This window comes from Acipenser ruthenus, chromosome 36 (assembly GCF_902713425.1).
Source record: "Acipenser ruthenus chromosome 36, fAciRut3.2 maternal haplotype, whole genome shotgun sequence".
In the NCBI taxonomy this organism is placed as follows: domain Eukaryota; kingdom Metazoa; phylum Chordata; class Actinopteri; order Acipenseriformes; family Acipenseridae; genus Acipenser; species Acipenser ruthenus.
The window spans coordinates 5,562,701-5,571,339 of record NC_081224.1 but is presented as its reverse complement, the minus strand read 5'-3'; positions in this window follow the sequence as shown (position 1 = coordinate 5,571,339).

Sequence of the window (8,639 nt, the reverse complement as noted above, 5' to 3'; positions counted from 1 at the left end):
TAGTTGTTAATTATCTTATTACCCCTTGGCCAGAGTCTGCACGTGTTTGGTAAGAATGCATGACTGTCAGCTAGTTAAATAATCAGTAGCTGGGTTTTTAAATATACATAATAAAAAACAATAACAAAAGACGCGGCGCCTTTATCCGCACCGCAAACAAATACAAATAATAATAAATAAATACACAGGAGCGGGACACTCCGCCACACCCAGTTTCTTGCAACAGTTGTGATGGTGACCAAACATGTGAGTACTGTTGTGTAAAGAAAAAGTAGCTTAAAATTAAGTTGTTTAGGAAATGTAGAACAAGAACAGCAACAAATAAAAATACACTTAAGGTTTGTGTCTTGCACGCGTGCCATTAACAAAATGCCCTGAAAACATAACGTAATTAATGAAGGGCTGTAACGCAACAAAAAGAGCAAGCATTAAACAAACAAGGATGTGAAAAGGTTACCGTACCAAGCTGAAAAAAGTTGTCTTTGTGAACTCCAATAAACCAATGTTATCTTTTGCCAGTCAAATCGTAGAGTGCCTAAAATCCCAGTAGATTTTGTTACATTGTTTACCGTCAGGAGTTTAAGTGATTTAATTGCACAAGATTCCATGGTTAGATTAGCTGATAATATCTCTTCAGCCAAAGAATCAGCCACAGTAATTTAAGAGCAACGTTACCATTATGTAAACCGTATGTAGTGTGAGCTTTGAACTAAAGCAGGCTCAGCTGTTGAACAAAGTTTATTTCTGAAACGGCCATTTAAAAAATTTGAAATCAGAACACACAGAAATGCGTGCGGTCAGCTGGCTTGCATTCCTTTCCCTTCTCCCCTGCTCCGGCCATGACGTACAACGACCTTCAAACTTGATTATTTCGACCTATAGCCACAAACACGAGCGCATTAGTTTGTGGTGTTTTAAGGTCAAAAACGGTGTAATTAACCCTTTCCAGGAATCGGGTAACCTGGTTCCTAGAAGGCAGAACCAACTCCGAATTCTTCTACCCAATGATATGCTTAATATATATACAACTTTATGTTATAAATACAATTAAAGAACATGAAGGATGAGGCAATTAAAAGATCAAAGATTAGTCATATAGCAGCATTTAAAATATAAAAGTTCTAGAAACTTTCTTCAAAGAAAAAACTGATATATAAAAACACAGTTATTTACAGTATAATAAGAATAACTCAATGATCAGCTGTACCTTAAAATATAGCACAAGGTAATAACTTTAGTTCCAAAAGACTATTGCAGTGAATATTGTGCTATTTAGTCATGGGTCTAGATAGTAATTAGCATCAATAAGCAAGATGGATTATTTCATACAAGCAAGTTCCACTAATAATATATTTAGTGCAAGGAAGCCAATAGCCAAAATACATTCAAAGTGAATATATTATTAAAGTGTTTCAACTAATAAACAAAGATTATACAAAGTAAATAAAACATACTAAGTAAAAGTGCAGTTCAACTCGACAAAGCAAGTGTAATAAAAAACCATAAACCAAAAATAATATACAGAAAACTGTGGCTAATGCTCATCCTGAAAGGGTCGTCTCCTGTTCGTTCTAGGAGCTTGTCCACATTCTTAGTGATGTGCTTGACAGAGGCTCCTGGAAGGCAGCACGCTGTTGTAGTAAGGGGGTCCAAACTGCGAACTGAACTTGCTGTGTTTCTCAATATGGAGTCCCCAACAATCATGACCTCCCTTCTTTTTGCTGCCTGGCCAGCACTGTTTATAGGGTCCTGGATGTTGTTCCTGTTGTTCTCTTGATGTTGGTTTTCATCATCTAAATTTTGAAGTGGCTCAAATTTGTTGGATGTTTTGATTTCTGGTGGTTGTGTTTGACAAAGTTTCTTTTTTTCCCGGCTTCTGCCTATCTGAACCCAGCGAGCGTGATATTGCAACGCATTTTAACTTAGGTACGCACACTTTGAGTTTTCATGATGAAAAAAACACGGGTCATATCTGTGTAATAAGCAAATACATCATTGTGCATTTATTATTATTATTATTATTATTATTATTATTATTATTATTATTATTATTATTATTTATTTATTTATTTAGCAGATGCCTTTATCCAAGGCAACTTACAGAGACTAGGGTGTGTGAACTATGCATCAGCTGCAGAATCACTTACAACTATATCTCACCCGAAAGACCGAGCACAAGGAGGTTAAGTAAGAACATAAGAAAGAACATAAGAACATAAGAAAGTTTACAAACGAGAGGAGGCCATTCAGCCCATCTTGCTCGTTTGGTTGTTAGTAGCTTATTGACCCCAGAATCTCATCAAGCAGCTTGTTGAAGGATCCCAGGGTGTCAGCTTCAACAACATTACTGGGGAGTTGGTTCCAGACCCTCACAATTCTCTGTGTAAAAAAGTGCCTCCTATTTTCTGTTCTGAATGCCCCTTTATCTAATCTCCATTTGTGACCCCTGGTCCTTGTTTCTTTTCTCAAGTCAAACAAGTCCCCTGGGTTGACACTGTCTATACCTTTTAGGATTTTGAATGTTTGAATCAGATCGCCGCGTAGTCTTCTTTGTTCAAGACTGAATAGATTCAATTCTTTTAGCCTGTCTGCATACGACATGCCTTTTAAGCCCGGGATAATTCTGGTTGCTCTTCTTTGCACTCTTTCTAGAGCAGCAATATCCTTTTTGTAACGAGGTGACCAGAACTGAACACAATATTCTAGGTGAGGTCTTACTAATGCATTGTAAAGTTTTAACATTACTTCCCTTGATTTAAATTCAACACTCCTCACAATATATCCGAGCATCTTGTTGGCCTTTTTTATAGCTTCCCCACATTGTCTAGATGAAGACATTTCTGAGTCAACATAAACTCCTAGGTCTTTTTCATAGTTCCCTTCTTCAATTTCACTATCTCCCATATGATATTTATAATGCACATTTTTATTGCCTGCATGCAATACTTTACACTTTTCTCTATTAAATTTCATTTGCCATGTGTCTGCCCAGTTCTGATTGCTGTCTAGATCATTTTGAATGACCTTTGCTGCTGCAACAGTTTTTGCCACTCCTCCTATTTTTGTGTCGTCTGCAAATTTAACGAGTTTGCTTACTATACCAGAATCTAAATCATTAATGTAGATTAGGAATAGCAGAGGACCTAATACTGATCCCTGTGGTACACCACTGGTTACCTCGCTCCATTTCGAGATTTCTCCTCTAATCAGTACTTTCTGTTTTCTACCTGTTAACCACTCCCTAATCCATGTGCATGCATTTCCTTGAATCCCTACTGCGTTCAGTTTGAGAATTAATCTTTTATGCGGGACTTTGTCAAAAGCTTTCTGGAAATCTAAATAAACCGCTTTTGTGAACTTTTGTGAACTTCACAGAGTCTTCTGGGAATTGTAGTTTGGCGCGGTGATGTCGCAGCTCTGTTATGGGTAGTCGTTGTAATGGTCACCGCTGTAATGGCTGTCGCGGTGATGTCGTAGCGCTGTTATGGTCACCGCTGTAATGGCTGTCGCGGTGATGTCGTAGCGCTGTTATGGTCACCGCTGTAATGGCTGTCACGGTGATGTCGTAGCGCTGTTATGGTCACCGCTGTAATGGCTGTCGCGGTGATGTCGTATTGCTGTTATGGTCACCGCTGTAATGGCTGTCGTGGTGATGTCATAGCGCTGTTATGGTCACCGCTGTAATGGCTGTCGCGGTGATGTCATAGTGCTGTTATGGGCCGTCGTAATGGTCACCGCTGTAATGGCTGTCGCGGTGATGTCGTAGCGCTGTTATGGGCCGTCGTAATGGTCACCGCTGTAATGGCTGTCGCTGTGATGTCATAGCGCTGTTATGGGCCGTTGTAATGGTCACCGCTGTAATGGCTGTCGCGGTGATGTCGTAGCGCTGTTATGGGCCGTTGTAATGGTCACCGCTGTAATGTCTGTCGCGGTGATGGCGGCACAGTTTTGGACTCGCTGTAACCATAGAACTGTGTATTTCTTATTTAGTAAAAGACATAGCATTTATTTATACTGTTGGTGTTCATGAAAGAATGAAAGCCTTAATTGTATATTATATAAAGTGTATGTAGTGATTTAATGGTGTGTGCTTCACCTGTTTGACTAAATAGCTGGTTAATGATTTCATAAATATACACTATAATAGGATAAACCAGTGGGAAGTAGGTGATGCGTTTTTTTGTTGTTGTTTTTTTTCTTCTTCAGGTACATAGATGATTTGTGCCAAGATGGAAGGATTACAATTGGGATTACCTTGAATCCTTACTTTGGTGTCTGGGTCAGTTTTTAAAGGGGCAAGAACTGTGAACTGTGCCGGCCAGTTTACAATATATATATATATATATATATATATATATATATATATATATATATATATATATATATATATATATATATATATATATATATATATTATATATATATAAATATTATATATATATATATATATATATATATATGATAGGTGTTACAGAAACTTGGTTGTCTGAGAGTGATGAAGACAAATATAATATTAGTGGATATACACTGTATAGGAAAGACAGGCAGGACAGAAGAGGCGGAGGGGTAGCGTTATACATAAGAAATAGTCTTGAAGCCCAGGTGTTAAATCTGGACAAAGAAAACAATGCAGAATCAATATGGGTCAGAATAATGGACAAAAATCCAAAGAGCATAATAAAAGGAGCATGCTATAGACCGCCAAATTCAGATGCCAAGCAAAATAATCTGTTATACAATGACATTAGAAATGCATGTAGAAAAGGAGAAGTCATACTAATGGGGGATTTCAACTTCCCCCATATGAAATGGGAAAACCCGGTGGGGAGCATGACGGACAAAATTGAAATGGTGGAAATGACAAATGACTGCTTCCTAACACAATTTGTCAAGGCATCGACTAGAGAGGAGACATGCCTTGATTTAGTCTTTTCAAATAACGAAGACAGAATAACTAAAACTCTTTGGCTTGCCTACAGATGCCTTGACCAGACTGCACCCAGCTACCTCCAGATCCTCCAGATGTCGTGATACGCAGTTCTATATATGAACATCATTTTTTTTAAACTGTTTTTGTTACGTATCGTTCCTTGAATTGTATACAGCTTTGTAAGTTATTAAAGACCTAATGCACAATATTATGACTACATTACATTTGATGCACCTGCCTGTAAGAATCAACAACCTTGTTTGAGAGAAGGAGAAGCAGCTGGTCTAATCGCCTGTTCGTGATGGAACCCATGAATTTATATTTCAGGCTGTGAAAAAATCTTTTAAAAAGAGGCGTTATAAAATTAGACTGGAGCTGAAATTTTAGCACATAAAAATGATATCCCCAAGGGGAGCTATTGAAACATAAAAGAAACAATACTGGGTTGTGGAAAAAGATGCAACAACAACATTTAGTCTGTATGTGAAGTTCAAACATTGACAGCCTTGAGGTTTCCACACTACAGCTGACAATTACTGCAAGAATCTTATAGCGTGTATTTATTCTGAATAGAGGTCTGGTTTTGTGTTTTTAGTACTTTCGCTGAGGATGCGCGTATTATTTCAGCACTTTGCTGGGTAAATAATACAATGTACTTGTACCCAAGCAGCAGATACAGCTCATTGCAACTTTAACAATGTAATTTCTCCCAACGAAAACTTCCTTGAGGCATAAGTAATTAAGAAAGTATAGTTGTGCAGTATCCAAGCAGAACCAGTTACTGGACAGGACCATTATTCTCTTAAAGCATAACTTACAGACGTGCTCAAATTTGTTGGTACCCCTCCACAAAAAACGAAGAATGCACAATTTTCTCTGAAATAACTTGAAACTGACAAAAGTAATTGGCATCCACCATTGTTTATTCCATATTTAATAGAAATCAGACTTTGCTTTTGATTTTTTTATTCAACATAATATTGTAAATAATAAAACAAATGAAAATGGCATGGACAAAAATGATGGGACCGCTAACCTAATATTTTGTTGCACAACCTTTAGAGGCAATCACTGCAATCAAACGTTTTCTGTAGCTCTCAATGAGACTTCTGCACCTGTTAACAGGTAGTTTGGCCCACTCTTCCTGAGCAAACTGCTCCAGCTGTCTCAGGTTTGATGGGTGCCTTCTCCAGACTGCAAGTTTCAGCTCTTTCCATAGATGTTCGATAGGATTCAGATCAGGACTCATAGAAGGCCACTTCAGAATAGTCCAATGTTTTGTTCTCATCCATTCTTGGGTGCTTTTAGCTGTGTGTTTTGGGTCATTATCCTGTTGGAGGACCCATGACCTGCGACTGAGACAGAGCTTTCTGACACTGGGCAGTACATTTCGCTCCAGAATGCCTTGATAGTCTTGAGATTTCATTGTGCCCTGCACAGATTCAAGGCACCCTGTGCCAGGCGCAGCAAAGCAGCCCCAAAACATAACCGAGCCTCCATGTTTCACTGTAGGTATGGTGTTCTTTTCTTTGAAAGCTTCATTTTTTCGTCTGTGAACATAGAGCTGATGTGACTTGCCAAAAAGCTCCAGTTTTGACTCATCTGTCCAAAGGACATTCTCCCAGAAGGATTGTGGCTTGTCAATATGCATTTTAGCAAATTCCAGTCTGGCTTTTTTATGTTTTTCTTTCAAAAGTGGAGTCCTCCTGGGTCTTCTTCCATGGAGCCCACTTTCGCTCAAAAAGCGACGGATTGTGCGATCAGAAACTGATGTACCTTCACCTTGGAGTTCAGCTTGTATCTCTTTGGCAGTTATCCTTGGTTCTTTTTCTACCATTCGCACTATCCTTCTGTTCAATCTGGGGTCGATTTTCCTCTTGCGGCCGCGCCCAGGGAGGTTGGCTACAGTTCCATGGACCTTAAACTTCGTAATAATATTTGCAACTGTTGTCACAGGAACATCAAGCTGCTTGGAGATGGTCTTGTAGCCTTTACCTTTACCATGCTTGTCTAGTATTTTCTTTCTGATCTCCTCAGACAACTCTCTCCTTTGCTTTCTCTGGTCCATGTTCAGTGTGGTGCACACAATGATACCAAACAGCACAGTGACTACTTTTCTCCATTTAAATAGGCTGAATGACTGATTACAAGATTGGAGACATGTGTGATACTAATTAAAGAAACGAATTAGTTTGAAATATCACTATAATCCAATTATTTATTATCTTTTCTAAGGGGTACCAACAAATGTGTCCAGGCCATTTCAGAATATCTTTGTAGAATAAGCAATAATTCATCTCTTTTCACAGCTTCTTTGCTTTATTCTATGACATACCAAAGGCATGCAAGTATACATGATAAAATAGCTTTTAATTTCATCACTTTTCAGGAGGAATGAAGCATTATTTCAATGAGCTGTAAGGGTACCAACAAATTTGAGCATGTCTGTATTTATTGCAATTCCATCAGTACTGGTGAATGGCTAAGACTTATGTCTCAGCCAAGCACAAGAACAATACTATGTAATAGAGATCAATACCTGGAAATACACATGCCAGGAAATGACAGGACGGGAACAAATTAACAAATTGGGGGCACATTTACATATTTTCAACCACAAATGAGGTAAACCCTCGTAAGACACAGGCTGTGTTGTAAACGTGCTACATTTTAGAAACTCTTATGTTATTACAGTGGCCTAGAACTAGACGTCTCAAAAACTAAAACAATAAATACTTACCTTTCTGACAGGTTGTTAGTTTCACTGTTGCCATGGTACATCTGTCGACCAAACTGTTTGCAATACGAAACCAATTTTCCTTGAGGTAGTTGCTGACCTTCATGTTTCTTGTTACAGTATACAGATGCTCAAGCACAATATTCCTGCTGAATAAAATTGAACATATATTGACATTACAACTCAAGTTCAACAAATGAGCCATATAACTGGAGTATAAAATAACATGTTAAAATGAAATTGTAATTCTGAATGTGCCCTTTACCCTACCCTACCCTTGCTAGTATACACTAGGGGTAAAATGTGCACAGCCATACATTACAGTATATAAGAAACATATACCTACTGTGGCAAAGTGGCTGCTGATTGGAAACAGGTGCAGAGGTAATGCAGAAATAATCACACACCAGGGCACCGCTCTGGCCTGGTTCTCCTCCTACCTCTCCAACCGCACTTACCAGGTAACCTGGCATTGAGCAACCTCCACACCTCGCCCTCTCTCAACAGGAGTTCCCCAAGGGTCAGTCTTGGGTCCTCTCCTGTTCTCTCTCTACACCCGCTCCCTGGACCCTCTCATCGCATCCTATGTTTTCTCATACCATTTCTATGCTGATGATGCTCAGATTTTCCTCTCCCCCCCTCTGACTCCACCATCCCCTCCTGTATCTCTACCTATCTGTCTGCTATCTCCTCTTGGATCCTCTCACATCACCTCAAACTCAACCTCTCTGAATCTGACCTCATTTTCTTTCTCTTCTCCTCCTCCTCCCCCTCCTCTGATCTCTCTATCTCCATTCCTCTGGAATCTACCACACTCTCTCCCTCCTCCTCAGCTAAGAACCTCGGAGTCACCCTGGACCCCTGCCTCTCGTATTCCCAGCACATCTCCACTCTGGCACGAACTTGCCGATTCTTCCTGAGCAACATAAGAAGAATCTGACTCTTCCTCACCAACTATGACATCCAGCTCCT